This window comes from Triticum aestivum, chromosome 4A (assembly GCF_018294505.1).
Source record: "Triticum aestivum cultivar Chinese Spring chromosome 4A, IWGSC CS RefSeq v2.1, whole genome shotgun sequence".
NCBI classification, from domain to species: Eukaryota; Viridiplantae; Streptophyta; class Magnoliopsida; order Poales; family Poaceae; genus Triticum; species Triticum aestivum.
The window spans coordinates 465104384-465128860 of record NC_057803.1 but is presented as its reverse complement, the minus strand read 5'-3'; positions in this window follow the sequence as shown (position 1 = coordinate 465128860).

Sequence of the window (24477 nt, the reverse complement as noted above, 5' to 3'; positions counted from 1 at the left end):
AGCTCGAATTGTCGCAAAAATGTTTTCGACAAGTTCAAGATGTTGACTATGATGAGAGTTTCTCACTCATATCGATGCTTAAAAGTCTGTCCGAATCATGTTAGCAGTTGCCGCATTTTATGAAATCTGGCAAATGGATGTCAAAACTACATTCCTTAATGGATTTCTTAAAGAAGAATTGTATATGATGCAACCAGAGGGTTTTGTCGATCCTAAAGGTGCTAACAAAGTGAGCAAGCTCCAGCGATCCATCTATGGACTGGTGCAAGCATCTCGGAGTTGGAATATATGCTTTGATAAAGTGATCAAAGCATATGGTTTTATACAAACTTGCGGTGAAGCCTGTATTTACAAAGAAAGTAAGTGGGAGCACTACAACATTTTTGATAAGTATATGTGAATGACATATTGTTGATCGGAAATAATGTAGAATTTTCTGGAAAGCATAAAGGAATGTTTGAAAGGAGTTTTTCAAAGAAAGGCCTGGATGAAGCCACTTACATATTGAGCATCAAGATCTATAGAGATAGATCAAGATGCTTGCTATATTTTCAATGAGTACATACCTTGACAAGATTTTGAAGTAGTTCAAAATGGAACGGCCAAAGAAGAAGTTCTTGCCTGTGTTGCAAGGTGTGAAGTTGAGTAAAGACTCAAAACCCGACCATGGCAGAAAATAGAAAGAGAATGAAAAGTCATTCCCTATGCCTCCGTCATAGGTTCTACAAAGTATGCTATGTTGTGTACCAGACATATTGTGTACCTCACCATAAGTTTGGCAAGAGGTTACAATAGTGATCCAGGAATGGATCACTAGACAGCGGTCAGAAATATCCTTAGTGGAATAAGGAAATGTTTCTCGGTTATGGAGGTGACAAAGAGTTCGTCATAAAGAGTTACGTCGATGCAAGCTTTGACACCGATCTGGATGACTCTAAGTCTCGATCTAGATACATATTGAAAGTGGGAGCAATTAGCTAGAGTAGCTCCGTGCAAAGCATTGTAGACATAGAAAATTTGCAAAATACATACGGCTCTGAATGTGGCAGACCCGTTGACTAAATTTCTCTCACAAGCAAAACATGATCACTCTTGGGGTGTTAATCACATAGCGATGTGAACTAGATTATTGAATCTAGTAAATCCTTTGGGTGTTATTCACAAGGAGATGTGAACTAATCACATAAAGATGTGAACTATTGGTGTTAAATCACATGACGATGTGAACTAGATTATTGACTCTAGTGCAAGTGGGAGACTGAAGGAAATATGCCCTAGAGGCAATAATAAAGTTGTTATTTATATTTCCTTATATCATGATAAATGTTTATTATTCATGCTAGAATTGTATTAACTGGAAACTTAGTACATGTGTGAAAACATAGACAAACAGAGTGTCACTAGTTTGCCTCTACTTGACTAGCTCGTTGAATCAAAGATGGTTAAGTTTCCTAGCCATAGACATGGGTTGTCATTTGATTAACGGGATCACATCATTAGATAATGATGTGATTGACTTGACCCATTTCGTTAGCTTAGCACGGTGATCATTTAGTTTGCTGCTACTGCTTTCTTCCTGACTTATACATGTTCCTCTGACTATGATATTATGCAACTCCCGAATACCAGATGAACACTTTGTGTGCTACCAAACGTCACAACGTAACTAGGTGGTTACAAAGGTGCTCTACAGGTGTCTCTGATGGTACTTGTTGAGTTGGCATAGATCGAGATTTGGATTTGTCACTCCGATTGTCGGAGAGGTATCTCTAGGCCCTCTTGGTAATGCACATCACTATAAGCCTTGCAAGCAATGTGACTAATGAGTTAGTTGCAGGATGATGCATTACGCAACGATTAAAGAGACTTCCGATAACAAGATTGAACTAGGTATTGAGATACCGACGATTGAATCTCGGGCAAGTAACATACCAATGACAAAGGGAACATCGTATATTATTATGCGGTTTGACCGATAAAGATCTTCGTAGAATATGTAGGAGCCAATATGAGCATCCAGGTTCCGCTATTGGTTATTGACCGGAAATGAGTCTCGGTCATGTCTACATAGTTCTCGAACCCGTAGGGTCCGCACGCTTAACATTCGGTGACGATCGGTATTATGAATTTATGTGTTTTGATGTACCGAAGGTCGTTCGGAGTCCCGAATGAGATCAGGAACATAACAAGGAGTCTCAAAATGATCGAGCCGTAAAGATCGATATATTGGAAGGATATATTCGGACATCGAAAAGGTTTCGAGTGATCCGGGTATTTTTCGGAGTACCGGGGGAGTTACGTGAATACAGGAGTACATATGGGCCTTAGTGGGCTTTAAGGGAAAAAGAGGAGAAGCCACGAGGGCTGGCCGCGTGCCCCCCATGGGCCTAGTCTGAATTGGACTAGGGGAGGGGATGCGCCCCCTCTTTCCTTCTCCTCCCCCTCTCCTTCCTTCCCCCTCCTAGTAGGACTAGGAAAGGAGGAATCCTACTCCTATTAGGAGGAGGATTCCTCCCCCCTTTTGGCGCGCCTAAAGAGGCCGGCCAGCCTCCCCTCCCTCCTTTATATACGTGGGGAGGGGGCACCCTAGAAGACACACAAGTTCATCATTGATCTTTTAGCCGTGTGCGGTGCCCCCCTTCACCATAATCCACCTCGGTTGTATCGTAGTGGTGCTTAGGCGAAGCCCTGTTCCGGTAGCAACATCATCACCATCATCACGTCGTCGTGCTGACGAAACTCTCCCTCGAAGCTCTACTGGATCGTGAGTTCGCGGGACGTCACCGAGATGAACGTGTGCAGATCACGGAGGTGCCGTACCTTCGGTGCTAGATCGGTTGATCGTGAAGACATACGACTACATCAACTGTGTTGTCATAACGCTTCCGCTTACGGTCTACGAAGGTACGTAGACGATACTCTCCCCTCTCGTTGCTATGCATCACCATGATCTTGCATGTGCGTAGGAATATTTTTGAAATTACTGCGTTCCCCAACACAAACAGTGGTGAAGTGTCATGTAGTTGACGTTCACATGACACCACTAGAGGAGAGACAACATACATCTCATCAAAATATCAAACGAATACCAAATTCACATGACTACTTATAGCAAGACTTCTCCCATGTCCTCAGGAACAAATGTAACTACTCAAAAATCATATTCATGTTCATAATCAGAGGGGTATTAATATGAATAAAGGATCTGAACATATGATCTTCCACCGAATAAACCAACTAGCATCAACTACAAGGAGTAATCAACACTACTAGCAACCCACAGGTACCAATCTGAGGCTTTGGGACAAAGATTGGATACAAGAGATGAACTAGGGTTTGAGATGAGATGATGCTGGTGAAGATGTTGATGGAGATTGACCCCCTCCCGATGAGAGGATCGATGGTGATGATTTCCCCCTCCCGAAGGGAAGTTTCCCCGGCATAACAGCTCCGCTGGAGCCCTAGATTGGTTCCGCCAAGGTTCTGCCTCGTGGCAGCGGAGTTTCATCCCATGAGCTTGCTTGTGATTTTTTCCATGGACGAAAGACCTCATATAGTAGAAGATGGGCATCAGAGGGCTGCCAGGGGGCCCACGAGGCAGGGGGCGCGCCCTAGGGGTAGGGCGCGCCCCCCACCCTCGTGGATGGTGGGTGCCCCCCTCTGGTACTTCCTTCGCCCAATACTTTTTATATATTCTGAATCATGCTCCCGTGAAGTTTCAAGACTTTTGGAGTTGTGCAGAATAGGTCTCTAATATTTGCTCCTTTTCCAGCCCAGAATTCCAGCTGCCGGCATTCTCCCTCTTCATGTAAACCTTGTAAAATAAGAGAGAATAGGCATAAGTATTGTGACATAATGTGTAATAACAGCCCATAATGCAATAAATATCGATATAAAAGCATGATGCAAAATGGACGTATCAACTCCCCCAATCTTAGACCTCGCTTGTCCTCAAGCGGAAGCCGAAATTGAAAATATGTCCACATGTTTAGAGATAGAGGTGTCGATAAAATAAAATATGGACATGAGGGCATCATGATCATTATTATAACAGTAACATATATATATATTGTCATATGATTTCTTATGCTAAAGTGACAATTCATTCACAATTTCAAGTATGAATCAGAAACTTCATTGAAAACTAACAAACTATAATCTCCGTCATCGAAGCAATTGCAATTTATCATAACATAGGAAAGAGTCAATATAAGAGCTTTTTAGCAAGTCCACATACTCAACCATCATTTTGTCTTTCACAATTGCTAACACTCACGCAATATTTATGGTTATGAAGTTTTAGTCGGACACAGAGAAAGATAGGGGCTTATAGTTTTGCCTCCCAACCTTTTACCTCAAGGGTAATGTCAACAATAATAGTTCATGAAAACTTACATCCAATTAGCTATATATATCAGGATCTTTCCAACATATTGTGCTTTCCAAAGGAGAAAATGTAAAAAGGAAAGGTGAAGATCACCATGACTCTTGTATGAAGTATAAGACAAGAATAAAAGATAGGCCCTTCGCAGATGGAAGCAGAGGTTGTCATGTGCTTTTATGGTTGGATGCACAAAATCTTAATGCGAAAGAATGTCACTTTATATTGCCACTTGTGATATGGGCCTTTATTATGCAGTCTGTCACTTTTATTTCTTCCACATCACAAGATCGTATAAAGCTTACTTTCTCCACACTAATAAATCATACATATTTAGAGAGCAATTTTTACTGCTTGCAATAATGACAACTTACTTGAAGGATCTTACTCAATCCATAGGTATATATGGTGGACTCTCATGGCAAAACTGGGTTTAAGGATATTTGGAAGTACAAGTAGTATCTCTACTTGGTGCAAAGAATTTGGCAAGCATGATAAGGAAAGGCAAGCTCAACATGTTGGATGATCCATGACAATATAATTTATTTCTGATGTAAGAAAACATAACCCATTACGTTGTCTTCCTTGTCCAACATCAACTCTTTAGTATGTCATATTTTAATGAGTGCTCAAAATCATAAAATATGTCCAAGATAGTATATTTATATGTGAAAACCACTCTTTCTTTATTACTTCTTATTAATTGCAATGATGACCAAAATTATGTTTGTCAACTTTCAACAACTTTTATTCATCATACTCTTTATATGTGAAGTCATTACTCTCCATAAGATCCATATGATCTCTTTATTTCTTTTTATTCTTTCTCTTTTATTTTATTCCCTCAAGATCATAGCAAGATAATCAAGCCCTTGACTCAACACTAATCTTTACTATATATATATAGCTCACGGACTCAATTACATAGAAGGATCATAAAGCAAAACTCAAAACTAGATCATACTAAAACTTTATTCTACTAGATCAAGATATTACCAAAATGATCAAACTAAGAAAAACGGTAAAGATAAAAGTGTGATGGTGATACGATACTGGGGCACCTCCCCCAAGCTTGGCAGTTTCCAAGGGGAGTGCCCATACCCATGTGTTATATCTCTTTCTTCAGAGGTGAAGGAGATGGTGATGATGATGACAATTGTGCCTTCAACTTTTTCATATTGTAATTGAGAAGAGCGATCTCCTCCTTTAAATCATCGACCTTCGATTTCAACTTCAAGATCTTGTCACATAAATCTCCTTTATTTTTTGCCGAAAACAAGAAGGAATAGATCGGTTGTTAGACAGTTTAGCCCTCTTAGGGAGACTAGACTTCTTGAACTTCACGTGCATATCCCCAGGTTGGGGTAGAGGAACATCCCCCTCCTCCGAACTTGAATCATTGATCCTTCTTAAATGAGCATCCTCCTCATCATCCATAGTTCGACCACAAGGAGATAGGTCCCATAGGTCTTTGGGTCAGCAATGAGGTGTGAGACATAGCTCTCTCAGTCGGAGTCTTGAGATGACATCTTGCTCTAAATCTGCAGCAGAAACAGCTCGAAACAAAAACAAAGGATATTTGCGTGGTACGGTGGTTAAAACCTTCGGGAGATTATATAATGAATTTTTACCGACCAAAAGAAGTATCGTGCAAGAAAACAGAGTCCGGAGAGCACACGAGGTGCCCACGAGGCAGGGGGCGCGCCCTCCACCCTTGTGGACACCTCGTGTCCTTCCCGGACTACTTCTTATTTTCCCATTTTTCAAAATATTCCAAAACAGAGAAAAATTGCTATTAGAATTGTTTTGGAGTCGGTTTACTTACCGTACCACATACCTCTTCCTTTTTGGAGTCTGGGACGTTTTGGAAAGTGTCCCTTATGTATTCCTCCGGGGTTACGATTTCAATAACATTAGTTTCAACATTTATAGGATTACCTGAGATATAATGTTTGATTCTTTTACCGTTCACCACCCTCGGATTCGTGCCTTTGAAGTTGTTGATTTTTATAGCACCGGAATGATAGACCTCCTCAATGACGTAAGGGCCTTCCAATTGGAAAGGAGTTTGCCTGCAAAAAATCTTGAACGAGAGTTGTATAACATTACATAATCACCTACATTAAACTTACGTTTTTGTATTGTTTTTTCGTGCCATCTTTTAACTTTTTCTTTAAACAGTTTGGCATTCTCATAGGCCTGGGTTCTCCATTCATCAAGTGAGCTAATGTCAAAAAGCCTCTTCTCACCGGCAAGTTTGAAATCATAATTGAGCTCTTTAATGGCCCAATATGCCTTATGTTCTAGTTCGAGAGGTAAGTGACATGCTTTTCCATAAACCATCTTATACGGAGACATACCCATAGGATGTTTATATGCAGTTCTATAAGCCCATAATGCATCATCAAGTTTCTTGGACCAATTCTTTCTAGATCTATTTATAGTCTTTTGCAAAATTAATTTAAGCTCTCTATTACTTAATTCTACTTGACCGCTAGACTGTGGGTGATATGGAGATGCAATTCTATGATTAATATCATACTTGGCAAGCAATTTACGAAAGGAACCATGAATAAAATGTGAACCACCACCAGTCATTAAGTATCTAGGGACTCCAAACCTCGGAAAAATAACTTCTTTAAGCATCTTAATAGAGGTGTTATGATCAGCACTACTAGTTGGAATAGCTTCTACCCACTTAGTAATGTAATCAACAGCAACTAAAATATGTGTATACCATTAAAGGAAGGAAATGGTCCCATATAATCAAAGCCCCAAACATCAAATGGTTCAATAACAAGTGAATAATTCATAGGCATTTCTAGTCGTCTACTAATATTACCAATTCTTTGACATTCATCACAAGACAAGACAAACTTACGGGAATCTTTGAAGAGAGTAGGCCAATAAAAACCGGATTGCAATACCTTATGTGCAGTTCTATCTCCAGCATGGTGTCCTCCATAAGCCTCAGAGTGACACTTGCATAGGATATGTTCCTGTTCATGCTCAGGTACACAACGTCTAATAACACCATCTACTCCTTTATAAAGGTGTGGGTCATCCCAGAAGTAATGTCTTAAATCACAGAAAAACTTGTTCTTTTGTTGGCATGTGAAACTAGGTGGTATGAATTTAGCAACTATGTAATTAGCATAATTAGCATACCATGGAGCAATACGAGAAGCATTTATGACAGCTAGTTGTTCATCAGGAAAGCTATCATCAATAGGTAGTGGGTGATACGTCTCCAACGTATCTATAATTTTTGATTGCTCCATGCTATATTATCTACTGTTTTGGGCAATATTGGGCTTTATTATCCACTTTTATATTATTTTTGGGACTAACCTATTAACCGGAGGCCCAGCCCAGATTTGCTGTTTTATGCCTATTTCAGTGTTTTGAAGAAAAGGAATGTCAGACGGAGTCGAAACGGAACAAAATCAACTGGAGAAGTTATTTTTGGAAGGAAACACACCTGATGGACTTGGACCCCACGTCAGAAGATACGGGAGCTGCTCACGAGGGTGGGCCCCCCCTAGGGCGCGCCCCTGCCTCGTGGGGGCCTCGTGGCTCCCCTGACGTACTTCTTCTGCCTATATAACTCCACGTACCCTAAAACTTCCAGAACGCAAGATAGATCGGGAGTTCCGCTGCCAGAAGCCTCTGTAGCCACCAAAAGTCAATCGGGACCCTGTTCCGGCACCCTGCCGGAGGGAGGAACCCTCACCGGTGGCCATCTTCATCATCCCGGTGCTCTCCATGACGAGGAGGGAGTAGTTCTCCCTCGGGGCTGAGGGTATGTACCAGTAGCTATGTGTTTGATCTCTCTCTCTCTCTCTCTCTCTCTCTCGTGTTCTTGATTTGGCACGATCTTGATGTATCGCGAGCTTCGCTATTATAGTTGGATCTTATGTTTCTCCTCCCCCTCTTCTCTCTTGTAATGAATCGAGTTTCCCCTTTTGAAGTAATCTTATTGGATTGAGTCTTTAAAGACTTGAGAACACTTGATGTATGTCTTGCCGTGGATATTTGTGGTGACAATGGGATACCACGTGCCACTTGATGTACATTTTGGTGACCAACTTGCGGGTTTCGTGACATTGGGAACCTATGCATAGGGGTTGGCACACGTTTTCGTCGTGATTCTCCGGTAGAACTTTGGGGCACTCTTCGAGGATCTATGTGTTGGTTGAATAGATGAATCTGAGATTGTGTGATGCATATCATATAATCATGCCCACGGATACTTTAGGTGACATTGGAGTATCTAGGTGACATTAGGGTTTTGGTTGATTTGTATCTTAAGGTGTTATTCTAGTACGAACTCTAGTGCTGTTTGTGACACTTATAGGAATAGCCCAACGGATTGATTGGAAAGAATAACTTTGAGGTGGTTTCGTACCCTACCATAATCTCTTCGTTCGTTCTCCGCTATTAGTGACTTTGGAGTGACTCTTTGTTGCATGTTGAGGGATAGTTTTATGCTCCAATTATGTTAGTATTGTTGAGGGAACTTACACTAGCGAAAGTATGAACCCTGGGCCTTGTTTCCTAGTATTGCAATACCATTTACGCTCACTTTTATCACTTGCTACCTTGCTGTTTTTATTATTTCAGATTACAAAAACTATTATCTACTATCCATATACCACTTGTTTCACCATCTCTTCGCCGAACTAGTGCACCTATACAATTTACCATTGTATTGGGTGTGTTGGGGACACAAGAGACTCTGTTATTTGGTTGTAGGGTTGCTTGAGAGAGACCATCTTCATCCAACGCCTCCTACGGATTGATAAACCTTAGGTCATCCACTTGAGGGAAATTTGCTACTGTCCTACAAACCTCTGCACTTGGAGGCCCAACAACGTCTACAAGAAGAAGGTTGTGTAGTAGACATCAGTGGGTCATCAAGAACATTCTCTAACCTAGACAAGTTGTCTGCAACAGGGTTCTCAGCTCCCTTTCTATCAATAATATGCAAATCAAATTATTGTAGCAAGAGAAACCATCTAATAAGTCTAGGTTTAGCATCTTTCTTTTCCATAAGATATTTAATAACAGCATGATCAGTGTGAACAGTTACTTTAGAATCAACTATATAAGGTCTGAACTTATCACAAGAAAATACAACTGCTAAGAATTCCTTTTCAGTATTAGCATAATTTCTTTGGGCACTTTCTAGAGTTTTACTAGCATATTGGATAATATTTAATTTCTTATCAACTCTTTGTCCTAGAACAGCCCCTACACCATATTCACTAGCATCACACATAATTTCAAATGGTAAATTCCAATCAGGAGGCTAAACAATAGGTGCAGAAATCAAAGCTTTCTTAAGTATTTCAAATGCTTCTACACAATCATCATCAAAGACAAAAGGAACATATTTTTTGTAAGAGATTAGTCAGAGGCCTAGAAATATTAGAGAAGTCCTTAATGAACCTCCTATAAAAATCGGCATGACAAAGGAAACTTCTTATACCATTAATGTCCTTAGGACACGGTGAAAGGGAATTTCCCTACTTTATGTTTTGGATGATGATGACAATCCTTTGTTGGTCTAATCCTATGCTAAATGTTTTAGGTTCTTGACGCTTAGGCCCACGTCGGAAAGCTATTCTCTCTTGTAGGAAAAGATCGAAGACGGAGTCCCCTATGCTTTTTATCTCTTTGGTCGTAGGGAACCCGTACTATCAAGAGGGAATCCTCATTAGAAAGAACTGGGGGAATCTTTTCACGTACACCTTCATCACCCCTCCATTGTCTTTCTCAGGTGTGAGAGAGAGTTTTCCTTGTCTCTTCCCCTATCTATTCCTGCTCATTGTTTCTGCCCAGCGGTTGTACTGTTGGGTCTTGTCGCTCATCAGCTTTGCTCGAGCGGTTGTACCGCTGCCTCCGGGCGGTGGTACCGCCACCATGCTCTGCAAAAGATGGGGCGGTGGTTCCGTCCATGCACCGCTCAAGTACTGCTCGCGCTTCTGTTTTGATGCGGTTCTTGGGCGGTAGTGGCCCGGTTGGTCTGGTCGTTCCTCGATGACCGGTACCACCGGTGGTCCGAGCGGTTCTTCCGCTCAGAACTTAGCCGCCCAAGAGCTCAAGGCCATGCGGCTGTTCCGGCCAGGCACCGCCCAAGTACCGGTCAAGCTCCTGTTTTGATGCGGTGGTTGTGCGGTGGCTAGGTGGTTAGTCCTGTTATTTTTCTTAGCCGGTACTACCGCCCGCATGTCCGGTTGTACCGCTTGGTAGGGTTCAACAGATACACCGTGAGTCCCGGTTGTACCGGGACGAGGACCGGTTGTACCGCTGCAGTGCAAAAAATGCAGTAATGGTTGGAATCTAGGGTAACTATATAAGGGAGCTTCTCCCACCTACCACTCTCACCTTTGACCTCTCTCACTCCACCATTAATGCACTTCAAGCTCTCTTGCCCGATCTATCTCTCTAGCCACTCAAACTTGTTGATTTGCTAGGGATTGAAGGAGGAGACCTAGATCTACACTTCCACTAAAGGATATTTGCTTCCCCCATACTTTCTTGTGTGGATTTTGTTACTCTTGGGTGTTTGAGCACCCTAGACGGTTGAGGTCACCTCAGAGCCATATTCCATTATGGTGAAGCTTCGTGGTTTCGTTGGGAGCCTCCAATTAAGTTGTGGAGAGAGCTCCAACCTTGTTTGTAAAGGTTCGGTCGCCGCCTTCAAGGGCACCAATAGTGGAATCACAGCATCTCGCATTGTGTGAGGGCGTGAGGAGAATACGGTGGCCCTAGTGGCTTCTTGGGGAGCATTGTGCCTCCACACCGCTCCAACGGAGACGTACTTACCTTCAAAAGGAAGGAACTTCGGTAACACATCCTCGTCTTCACCGGCTCCACTCTTGGTCTTCTCGTCCCTTTACTTTTGCAAGCTTACTTGTGTTACTTTCCTTGCTTGCTTGTGTGCTTGTATGTGTTGCATCATATAGGTTGCTCACCTAGTTGCACATCTAGACAACCTACTTTGTTGCAAAGTTTAATTTGGTAAAGAAAAGCTAAAAATTCTTAGTTGCCTATTCACCCCCCCCCTCTAGTCAACTATATCGATCCTTTCAATTGGTATCAGAGCCTCGTCTCTTTATTAAGGACTTTACCGTCCGAAGAGTATGGTTGATACCATAGACGATGTGGAGGAACACTCCGGTGTGAATCCGGTCTCGTCTATGGGCGATGGGGGAACCTCGATCTCTCGTGAGGAGTTCAATGTGGCCTTGGAGACATTGAAAACCTCCATGATGACCGAGGTTGAAAGCATGCTTACTAAATTCCTTGAAGGGCTTAAACTATCCACCTCACCATTGAAAGTGGGTAATCCCACCGACAAGGCGACGGATGCTACCTCCGATAAGGGGGAAGCTAGTAGCGAAAAGGCTCCTTCTTCCAGTGGTCAGAATGGCACCGGCATATTTGCTCATGTGGAACCACCACTTGTTTATGGTGGACCGGTTCCTTCCACTCATTTGAATCATGCCGGTCCTCCCCCTAAGATTGTGAAAAATGAGGACTTTTATTCTTGGGTTTACCGCTGTAAACGTCATTTGAATCATGTGAACACTAATCTTTGGAGAATCATTGAAGAAGGTTTCTATCTGCATGATCCAAGCAACTTCACTCCTCGAGAAGCCGCGGATAATCAATTCAATGAGAATGCTCTCTTCATCATTCAAGATGCAATTCCACCCGAAGATCTACCTCATCTTCGGCCCTTCGCCTTGGCCAAAGACGCATGGCTTTGTGTTGTCTCACTCTACAGGGGAAGCGCAAGCATTCAATGCTCCAACTATGAAGTGGTGCAAGATGAGGCCGATGAGTTTGCAATGAAAGAAGATGAAGAACCTCGTGAGCTTTATCGGAGAGTAACCAAACTCGCGGTCTCACTCCGAGATCACGGGAGCAAGGACACGGATGACAATTGGATCAAGAGCAAATTCCTCAAGGCAATGATGCCCTACCACAAGGACATGTCCTCCGTCATTCGTCAAAGGCCGGACTTCCACACTTTGACCTCAAGCAAAGTGTTGGATGAGTTTGTGGCCATGAACATTTTGGACAAGACCGTCGACAATGCGGTGCTTGGTTCTCAAAGGGCAAAGAAGCCCAACCTTGCATTGAAGGCCAAGCTCTGCATTGAAGAAGAGGAAGAGGAAGAAGAGGAGAGCAACCCCGAAGATACTAAGTATGCATATCATGAACACATGGCACTTGCTTCAAGGCAATTTTGGAGCAACAAAAACTCAAGGCCAAACTTTAACAAAAACAACTCAAGTGGCACGAAGAGCAAGCAACGTGTAAGGACTTACTACAATTGTGGCAATGTGAGTCATTTTGTTGCGGAGTGCCCGTATGAGAAGAGGGAAGAAATGGTGGCAAACTCATCTGAAAGGACAAGGCCAAGTCATTCCCCAACAAGAGCAACTTCACCAAGAAGACTCCCCCAAGGCATTGGTGGTACAAGAAGAGTACAATGAGGATGATGACGATGATGAAGATGGTGAGTCGGTTGCCATGGCCTCTGTTGCCATTGCGACGACTCCACGGGTGTCTCTCTTCGACTCACCCAATGAGAGCATCACCGCCAAGTGCCTCATGGCTAAAGCCACCAACAAGGTAACCTCCAAAATCAAAACTACCATCATTAATCATCCTTCTTCGATGGATAGCATTGATGAACATGAGGGAGCTAATGTGGAGGTGAATGAGTTTGATGCCTTTATGGGCAAACTTAAGGGTAGATCCAAGAAGCACTTTGTTGCTCTCTTGGAACAACTTGGTGAAGCCAATGACATGATCGAGGCTCATGAAGATACCATCTCTAAGATGGAAGGGCATAGTCGTGACTATGCCGATGAGATCTCGGATCTTTCCAATGCTCTTGAGGAAGAGCGTGGTCTTCATTTGGCTCTTAAAGAGTCACACAACGTTGATCATGCTAAGTTAAAGAAAGATTTTGATCATGTTCTCATTGTTGCTTGTGTGCTAAAATCCGAGAAGGCCGAACTTGAGGTTGATCTTGCTAGACTCAAAGAGGAGTTTGATCTACTTTACAAGGCTCACAAGGTCTTGAAGGGTGCTCGTGCTAGCCTCAAAGGGTCTCATGATCAACTTCAAGTAAAGCTAACCAAGGAAAAAGCCACTTTTCCTCATATGATGTTAATTGATAATGCAAATGCTACTAACCCATGTTGTGAGCATGTGCATCTTGTTGAGGAGAAGGCTAAGCTAAAGGTGCAACTTGAGAAGGGTCTTGCGTCTTGCATACAAGGCAAGAAGAACCTCAACGACCTCTTGACCAACCAAAAGGGAGTTGTGGCTAAGGAAGGGATTGGGTACGTGCCCGAGTCCAAGAACAAGAAGAAGAATGACAAGACCAAACGACCTCCTCCTCTCATGCAAACTTTTGTGAAGGACGGAGAAAGTGCTTCCAAGGAGAAGAAGAACAATGCGAAGGGTGGCGATGTCAAAAAGGGCAATGCCACTCCTCCCATCAAAGCCGGCGACTTTAATCCTTCTTATATGTTATGTCGAGCTAGTGATGGGCATGTCTATGCCAAATTTGTTGGTTCCCCTCACGAGTACATTGAATGGTATATTTGGGTTCCAAAGACCCTTGTTACTAACATCAAAGGACCCATTACAAAATGGGTACCTAAAACCAAGCATTGATCTTTTGTAGGTGTTTGCTTCCAGTGGGGGATCATGGTTGCTCGATAGCGGAGCTACAAATCATATGACCGGAAGCAAGGACTTGGTGGTGGACGTGCACAAGATTCCATCTATGCCCACCAATGTCGAGTGGGGTGACGCCTCATCTTCTAAGGTATTGGGACTTGGCAAGGTAGTCATTTCTCATGATCTCACGATCGAGAAGGTCATGCTTGTTGAGTCCCTTGCATACAATTTACTTTCCGTTTGTCAACTTGCAATCATGGGCTTTGCCACTTTCTTTGATATCGATACCGTGGCCCTCTTGTGGAGCAAGACTCTTAAAGTAGCCTTTGTTGGGCATGTCGAGAACGGTCTATATGTGATTAACTTTTTGGAGCGACCCACTAAGACCGCGACATGCCTAATGGCTGAAGTTGATGTGGGATGGCTTTGGCATCGCCGTTTAGCCCATGTCAATATGAGATCTTTGCAAAGTCTTCTCAAGGGGGACCATGTCCTTGGACTAATGAATGTTAGTTTTGCTAAAGATCGTGCTTGCAGTGCTTGTATCAAATGAAAGCTACATGAGAAGGCTCACCCTCCCACGACTATCATTTACTCAAAGAGGCCTTTGGAACTCCTTCATTTGGATCTCTGTCAGTGTCAAAACCGGAGGATCTCGGGTAGGGGGTCCCGAACTGTGCGTCTAGGCCGGATGGTAACAGGAGGCAAGGGACACGAAGTTTTACCCAGGTTCGGGCCCTCTCGATGGAGGTAAAACCCTACGTCCTGCTTGATTAATATTGATGATATGGGTAGTACAAGAGTAGATCTACCACGAGATCGAAGAGGCTAAACCCTAGAAGCTAGCCTATGGTATGATTGTTGATGTGTATGTTGTCCTACGGACTAAAACCCTCCGGTTTATATAGACACCGGATAGGGTTAGGGTTACATAGAGTCGGTTACAATGGTAGGAGATCTGCATATCCGTATCGCCAAGCTTGCCTTCCACGCCAAGGAAAGTCCCTCCCGGACACGGGACGAAGTCTTCAATCTTGTATCTTCATAGTCCAGGAGTCCGGCTGAAGGTATAGTCCGGCCATCCGGACACCCCCTAATCCAGGACTCCCTCAGTAGCCCCTGAACCAGGCTTCAATGACGACGAGTCCGGCGCGCAGATTGTCTTCGGCATTGCAAGGCGGGTTCCTCCTCCAAGTACTCCATAGAAGATTTTGAACACAAAGATAGTGTCCAGCTCTGCAAAATAAGTTTCCACATATTGCCATAGAGAGAATAATATTTACACCAATCTAATCTGATGACGTATTCCGTAGCGTGTCACACCACGGCCAAGCCTTTATCCGAGTCGTTTCATTATCCCACCTCAGCGCGTCATGCGAGGCGGTTTCCTTGGCATGTCTTGTTAAAGTAGAGATCGTGTCCCCTTATTCCGGGATTCTCATCAATACAGGCGTGGGTAACCCAACCGCGCCATTGATTACGGCGCTTGGAGATAAGCGAGTTTTACCAGGCTGGTGGGGACATGTAGTTGCGTCCACCCATATATGGGGATAAGGATCCACCTTTTCACCTACGCCTTCTTCCTCCTTCGCCTATCCATTCTTGCGCACTCGAGCTCCAGCACCCAAGTCCGCACTCCCCACCTCAACCTTCTCCAGCCATGTCCGGAGTGGGAGGCAAGTGGATGGTCTCCTTCGTCACGGAGGGACACATCAAAAAGCTGAGGAAGGCCGGATACCTGTCTAACGACATCGCGTACCTGCTTCCAGAAAAGGGGCAGCTCATCCCCACCCCTAGGCCCCATGAGAGGGTGGTGTTCCTCCCCCATTTCCTCCGCGGACTGGGCTTCCCTCTCCACCCATTTTTCCGGGGGCTCATGTTCTACTATGGCCTGGCTTTCCACGATCTGGCCCCAAACTTTTTCCTCAACATCTCGGCGTTTATCGTCGTGTGCGAGGCTTTCCTCCGCATCCGCCCCCATTTCGTCCTATGGCTCAAGACTTTCAACGTCAAGCCGAAGGTGGTGTGTGGCAACCAGGCGGAGTGCAGAGGCGCCATGGTGGGCAAGATGGCCAACATCCTATGGCTCGAGGGCTCCTTTGTGGAGACCCTGAAGGGGTGGCAATCGGGGTGGTTTTACATCACCGAGCTACGCGACGCCGAATGGGTCGCACCCCCCGAGTTTCGATCTGGACCCCCTACGCGGCTCACCTCCTGGAAGGATACGGGCCTGTCGTGGGGTAAGAAAGGAGAGCTGACCGGACTCCAAACATGCGTCCAAACCCTGGTGGACAAGAAGCTCAAACTTGTCAATGTAGTCCAGGTTATGCTCATCCGCTTGATCCTCCCATGTCAACGACGGGCTTTCAACCTATGGGAGTTCGACCCGGCATGGCACCAAACTCTGAGCAGGCTCTTCGACACGACGTACGAAGATGCCTGGAAGGTGCTTTTCAAGGGTGCCGAGGCTCCCGCATCCGCTACCGAGGATCGCGGATTCAGTGCGCAGCGTCACGCTCTCGCGGTAAGTTGTTTTTTCCTTTTACAGGGTATCAGTTTTTCATAGTTTGACTCCATGCGGGATCTAAGCTCCCTTACCTTTGACAGGATTGGCAGGTGATATCCGGACAGATCAACTGTCCGGCTCCTTTGCCCAAAGGCCCAGCGGACGCTCGCTTGGCGAAGCTTCTGGTTCCGGCACCCTATGTGGTGCCGGAGAAGAAGGTTGCAAAAAAGGCCGCGGGGACTCGAAAGAGTGCCCGGCGCCAGGAGGTGTCGGATCCATCATCCGACGGTTCCGAGGCGCATTCCTCCCGTGAAGACGAGGAGGAAGAAGAAGAGACCTCTCCCCCTCCAGCGGGACGAGAGAAGAAAAGGAAGGCCGCCCTCTCTGGGGAGGCCGGAGGGTCCAAGAAGGGGAAAACCCTTCCTCCGGACTACTCCACCGACGCCGACGACAGCGGAGAGGAGTGGCAGCCCAGGGCCAAGCCCCTGGCAAAATCGTAAGTATCCGGATACCAGAGTAATTCATAGTATTCGTTTATTGCACAGCTTTCCCTTACGTCGAACATGTTTATGCAGCCCACCCAAAGACCGGCTCGAAGCGTCGTCGAGCGGCTCACTAGACTCATCGGATGTGAACTCGCTTCCGACGGCTTCCTCCCCCCGCCCTACGGACGACACCGAAGTGTTGTCCCAACAGGTTCCAAGTCGGGAGGAGGTGGTCCTGGAGGCGCCGCAAGGCGACCTCCCGGACTCCAGGAGTAAAGGGGATGAAACCCCCCAGGGCTCTAAGTCCGGTTCTAGGCCGGACACTGCTCCGGAACCTTCAAAGGTTCCAGAGTCCGGCGGGGGACCTCCTTCCAAGAGGAGCAAGTCCACCGTGCCGGTGGCCCCCATCCAACCGGAGGCACCGGACAATATGTTGGAGGCGCTCCAAGGCGCCTCCATCGATGAGGAGCACCGCACTATTATGAGTGCGGTGGTCCAGAAGGTTCAGTCCGCCAAGAGCGGACTGACTGAAGCTTGTACTAGCCTTTTAACAGGCTTTGAGGTAAGTAAATAATATTACCGCATAGACAGTAGCCCCTGATGCTCTCTTTGGCGTTCGGGAAGAAAAGCCGAATAAAGGATCAAAGAAAATTCGCAGGAGTCTAACAAAAATGAGTCAATATGCGTATGCAGGCTTCTCTGCTTGCGTCCGCCGCACTGACTGCGGAAGTGGACACGCTAAAGAAGAACCTCGAGCGGTCCGAGCAAGAGCTCGGGCGTGCCAAGAAGCAGCTCGAGAACAATGAAGGTAAGAAATACCTTGTTTTTAAATATATATATAAAAAGGTGCAATTGCAAAGAATGACAGGATTATCATGGCTATTGTAGGGGCCACGTCTGAGGTGGCGACCCTTAAGCAAGCGCTGGTCGAGGCCGAGAAGAGGGCGGCCTCGGAGCGCACCAAGCGGGAGAAGTATGAGGCCGAGGTTGGCAAGGTACGGCAAGAGCTCCAGGCTCTCATGGAAAAAACATGAGAGTTTGGATCTTGACTCAAAGACGCGAGCGTCCGAGCTCGTGGTGGCTATTGAAAATGCCAAGTCTGCCAAGGCCGAATCCCAGAAGACCCTCCAGGAGTTGGATGAGGTGAAGAAGATAGCGGCGGGTAAGGCATTCTTTATGCAAAGCAAACACATAAACGTGAGTTACTTGTTACTTACCCGAATCCGGAGCTCTCCAGGAGCGTTCGCAGATCTTCCCCGGAGTGTGTCCGATGCCGCCGCATTCTATCGAGCCGAGGAGGGCAGCTCGACAGAGAAGGTGTTCTGGTCTCAGTATGCTGAGGCCGGACACCCCGTGCCCCTTAGCGACCAGCTGAAGCAACTGGTCGAGCTCCACAAGGCGGCCGAACAGGCCATGAAGGGCCTCATTGTTCGGCTGTGGCCTAGAGGGGCTCTGCCTGGGAGATATTTCGGGCTGGTGCGGCGGCTGGTGGAGGCCTGTCCAAGGCTCGAAGTCATCAAGCGCTCCGTCTCCATTGAAGGTGCCCGTAGGGCCCTTGCCCGTGCTAAGGTGCACTGGGGCAAGCTGGATGCTGAGAAGCTTGTGAAGGACGGGCCACCACCGGGGAAAGAGCATCGCAAGCCCGAGAATTACTATAAGGATGTTCTGAAGGGTGCCTGCCTTGTGGCGGATGAATGTTCTAGGGATGTAATTTTTGAGTGAAACTTGCTCGTTTTGTCCTGTGCGCTGAAAACTTGTTCATATGCGCTAAGCAATGCTATTGGAATTTAAAATATTACCTTCTGTGCGGCTGTTTATCAATTCTGAGAGATGGCGAGTCGTCGGCTTCTGCCCCCGTGCCGCTAGTGCTGGGGTGTTCGGGGATAAACCTGAGCGCTCTTTTTCCCATGTTTGGGTCCTTCGAGGGAGGCGCTCAGCCCAACGAACAAGGCAATCAGACTATAATGCGTGAACACTCTCACTTAGCCATAGAATTCTATAATTTTAAATTTCGGCGAAGCCCCTGGTATTCGGAAGACCGAGTTCGGGGCGCTATCCACGCCTTGGCCGGACAGAGCCGGCTCCTCGCCCTAAGCGGCATAAGTCTTTAGGGACTCGAAAAACCTCTCGAACAGCGACCAACTCTCGCTTCATCATGACAGTCAGTTTTAGCTTTCTCCACTGAGGTGCTCGACCCAGCTCAACTGGGGCACAATCGCAGTGGTTCTCCTAGTGCTACCTTAGCCGATATAGCGGAACGTAAGGCACCAAAACATAGGCGGAACGTAAGGCACCAAAACATAGGAGCCGGGCAAACCCAACTATTGACCCAATACATGATTCGGAGCCGATGCATATAATGCTATAAGTTTGGGGTGCCGCACTTGTTAAAGTGTTCGGACTTCTCACACCATGTTGAGGGGTACTAAAGCCCCTGGCGTGTTTTGGTCGTATCAACGTGTAGGGGTGCAACATGTCGTTAAGGAACATATATAAAGAAAAAAGGTAATGCAAAAATAGACGAATGTTATGCATTGTTTATTAAAAAGGGCTGCGATCAAAGCAGAACGATACAAATAATGCGATAAGTGAAAGGTTGGACTAGTTAACATGTCCGTTCCAGGGGCAAGCTGCGGAATAGTATGCCGAACAGGTATACTGCTCGTGATAGAGACCACCTGGAGGTTCCGTAATGCGACGTGGCTTGTCTGCTTCCCTGGTTCTTGCATCGTTTGTGCGGCAATTGAACTGCCGAACAGGCGTTCCGAAGGATGGAGTCCTGAAAGTAAGAAAAATTAAAAAATCGGCAGCCCCTGGTACGGTTTAAGCCGTGTTTCGGGCGTGCCGTGATGGTGCCCCTCCCCCTGCACCCATGGTATCTCTAGAGCGTAGTTATGTACGTGAAGTACTGGCATCGCCTTTTTGCGAGGGTTGGGGTTGGGGTCGCATTGCTACGCCTGCTCGGATCGTGCCAGGCGGTCTTGTTGTAGGTTACTCCGGGCGCGCTTGACGGTGTCCGGTCGTTTAGTGGCTAGACTGGAGAACTGCCTGGAGAGGCTGCTTTGTACTTCGGCTGCAAGGGCCGCCGTGTGCTCCTTCGTTCGGAGGGAGCGTTCGGTGTTTCCACTGACCGTAATTACTCCTCGAGGGCATGGCATCTTGAGCTTAAGGTATGCGTAGTGCGGTACCGCATTGAACTTGGCGAATGCGGTTCGCCCGAGCGGTGCATGATAACCACTGCGGAACGGGACTATGTCGAAGATTAACTCCTTGCTTCGGAAATTATCCAGAAATCCGAAGACCACTTCAAGTGTGACTGAGCCTGTACAGTTGGCCTCTACACCTAGTATTACACCTTTAAAGGTCGTTTTGGTGGGCTTAATCCTCGAGGGATCTATGCCCATTTTCCGCACTGTATCCTAGTAAAGCAGGTTCAGGCTGCTGCCGCCGTCCATAAGGACTCTAGTGAGATGAAATCCGTCAATAATTGGGTCTAGAACCAATGCGGCGAATCCGCCATGACGGATGCTAGTGGGATGGTCCCTTCGATCAAAGGTGATCGGGCAGGAGGACCATGGGTTGAACTTTGGGGCGACTGGCTCTACCGCGTATACGTCCCTTAACGCGCGCTTCCGCTCCCTTTTGGGGACGTGGGTTGCGTATATCATGTTCACCGTCCGCACTTGTGGGGGGAAACCCTTCTGTCCATTGTTGTTCGGCGGCCGGGGCTCCTCGTCGTCATCGCTATGCAGCCCCTTGTCTTCATTTTCGGCGTTTAACTTGCCTGCCTGCTTGAACACCCAACAATCCCTGTTGTTGTGATTGGCCAGCTTTTCGGGGGTGCCATGTATCTGGCACAAGCGGTCGAGTATTCGGTCCAAACTGGACGGGCCCCTAGGATTCCTTTTGAATGGCTTTTTCCGCTGACCGGATTTAGAGCCTCTGAATCCGGCATTAACTGCCGTATCCTCAACATTGTCACCGTTAATGCGGCGCTTCTGCTTGTTGCGACGCGACCTGCCACTACTATCCTTGGTGTCCGAATTACCAAGGTTCTTGGTCATATTGTTGCTACGAGCAAGCCAGCTGTCTTCTCCCGCGCAAAAGCGGGTCATGAGTGTCGTGAGTGCTGCCATAGATTTCGGCTTTTCCTGTCCAAGGTGCCGGGCCAGCCACTCGTCACGGATATTGTGCTTGAAGGCTGCTAGGGCCTCAACGTCCGGACAATCAACTATTTGATTTTTCTTTGTTAGGAACCATGTCCAGAATTCCCTGGCCGATTCCTCTGGCTGCTGAATTAAGTGACTTAGGTCATCGGCGTCTGGGGGTCGCACATAAGTGCCCTGGAAATTGTCAAGGAATGCGACTTCCAGGTCCTCCCAACAACTGATTGATCCTGTTGGCAAGCTGTTAAGCCAATGTCGAGCTGGTCCTTTAAGCTTGAGTGGGAGGTATTTGATGGCGTGGAAATCATCGCCGCGGGCCATGTGGATATGAAGGAGATAATACTCGATCCATACCGCCGGATCTGTTGTGCCATCATATGATTCGATGTTTACGGGTTTGAAACCCTCGGGGATTTGATTATCCATTATTTCTTCTGTGAAGCATAGTGGGTGTGCGGCGCCTCTATACTGGGCTATATCATGACGTAGCTCCAATGAGCTTTGTCTACTGTGTTTGGCCATGCCGAATTTGTGGCCAGCATGATGGTTACCGTCTCGAGCCGTGGGGCGCCCCCGCAATCCGTAGATCGATCTTGTTTGCCTTGCCTTGTCCTCCAACATATCTCGTAAGTCCGATGCATATTCCCGTGCCTTGTATGGGGTGCGGCTTGAGTGGAGGGCCGAGAGGCCTCTCTATCGCGGCCACGAGGTGGCCGGTCGGCCGCATCAAGTGCTTCCTCCTCTAATCGGGGTAGCAACCTGCGCTTTGGGTAGCTCTTGGGGGGGCGTTCGAGTTTATGCTCTTCGGCCGCGAGGACTTCAGTCCATCTGTCGACTAGCAAATCTTGATCAGCTCTAAGCTGTTGCTGTTTTTTCTTGAGGCTTCTTGCCGTGGCCAAAGCCTGCATTGAAAATGCTCTTGCTCGATAGGATCCTCTGGCACGACGAATTCGTCGTCGTCGAGGCTTGCCTCATCTTCGGAGGGAGGCATATAATTGTCGTCCTTGACCTCTCTGTCTGCCGCTCTCTCATGAGGGATGGTTTCTCCATCCTCCTGTGCTAAATCTTGCTGGAGGGGATTTTCTTCGGCACTTTCCGGAGTATTATTATCTCCCGTGCTGGAATCACCGTATTTGTTTTGGCGGGATTTTGAGCGGCGCCGCTGACGCCGACGCTTAGGCTGTTTCTTGGAGGGGTCATCCTCTGCTGTTCCATCGCCATCTCCTTCTTTTGGGGTGTCCACCATGTAAATGTCATATGACGAGGTGGCTTTCCAGGGCCTGGTAGGCGCTGGTTCGTCATCATCTCCTTCATCGGCGTCCATACCGTCGATGTCTTCGGAGTCGAAGTCGAGCATGTCGGTTAAGTCGTCGACAGTGGCTACAAAGTGGGTGGTGGGTGGGCTTTGAATTTCTTCATCGTCCGTACCCCAACCTTGCTGACCGTAGTCCGGCCAGGGCTCTCCTGATAAGGAGAGAGACTTCAGTGTCTTCAGGATATCGCTGAAAGGTGAGTGCTCAAAGATGTCCGCGGCAGTAAACTCCACGATCGGCGCCCAATCGGATTCGATCGACAGGGGCGCGGAGGGTTGGGAGTCCGGAGAGGAGTCCGGCTCCTTGGAGTAACGAGTCTCGCAGAGTATGGGGCTGGTGTTCGGCTCAATCGCCGTTGAGATCGCAGCCCCGAGGTGGCGTCCAACCGCCCATCCTCGATCGGTGCAGTTGGCTCCGAATTAAGGGTCGAAGCTGATGTGGGTGCGGCCTCCAGGGCACTGTTCGGCGGCAGAGCTAGATCATGCTCGTCGGGACAGTGCGGCGCACTCGGCAGTGGCTCAAATCCGTCGAAGATCAAGTCCCCGCGGATGTCAGCCGTGTAGTTTAAACTTCCAAATCTGACCTGACGGCCAGGGGCATAGCTTTCCATCTGCTCCAGACGGCCAAGTGAATTGGCCCGCAGTGCGAAGCTGCCAAAGATGAAGATCTGTTCGGGGAGGAAGGTCTCACCCTGGACTGCATCGCTATTGATGATCGTAGGAGCCATCGAGCCTGACGGCGACGACACAAAGGAACTCTCAATGAAAGCACCAATGTCGGTGTCAAAACCGGCGGATCTCTGGTAGGGGGTCCCAAACTGTGCGTCTAGGCCGGATGGTAACAGGAGGCAAGGGACACGAAGTTTTACCCAGGTTCGGGCCCTCTTGATGGAGGTAAAACCCTACGTCCTGCTTGATTAATATTGATGATATGGGTAGTACAAGAGTAGATCTACCACGAGATCGAAGAGGCTAAACCCTAGAAGCTAGCCTATGGTATGATTGTTGATGTGTATGTTGTCCTACGGACTAAAACCCTCCAGTTTATATAGACACCGGATAGGGTTAGGGTTACATAGAGTCGGTTACAATGGTAGGAGATCTGCATATCCGTATCGCCAAGCTTGCCTTCCACGCCAAGGAAAGTCCCTCCTGGACACAGGACGAAGTCTTCAATCTTGTATCTTCATAGTCCAGGAGTACGGCTGAAGGTATAGTCCGGCCATCCGGTGTAACACCCCGGATATGATTTACCTAATATGTAATCCAACTCTTGCCATTTCCGGCGTTAAGTTATTTTATTTTCTCATGTTCGGGTTTTTTCTCTCCGTGTGTTGTTGTCGTTGTCATGCATCTCATATCATGTCATCATGCGCGTTGCATTTGCATACGTGTTCATCTCATGCATCCGAGCATTTTCCCCGTTGTCTGTTTTGCATTCCGGTGCTCCATTCTCCTCCGGTGGTCATTTCTACCTTTCTTTCGTGTGTGGGGATTAAACATTTCCGTATTGGACCGAGACTTACCAAGCGGCCTTGGTTAACTACCGGTAGACCGCCTGTCAAGTTTCGTACCATTTGGACTTCGTTTGATGCTCCAACGGTTAACCGAGGGACCGAAAAGGCCTCGTGTGTGTTGCAGCCCAACACCCCTCCAATTTGGCCCAAAACCCACCAAAACCCTCTCCATCATCTAGAGCATTCGATCACGATCGCGTGGCCGAAAACCGCACCTCATTTGGACTCTCCTAGCTCCTCCTATGCCTATTTATAGAACCCTCCTCGAAATCCCGGGTCAAAACACCCCTAGAACCCTAGATCCGCTCGCGCCGCCGCCGGACGTGTCCATTTCCAGCCGGACACGTCACGCCGCCGCCCCGCACCAGTGGCAGGCTGCCACGTGGCGCCGCCGCCCGT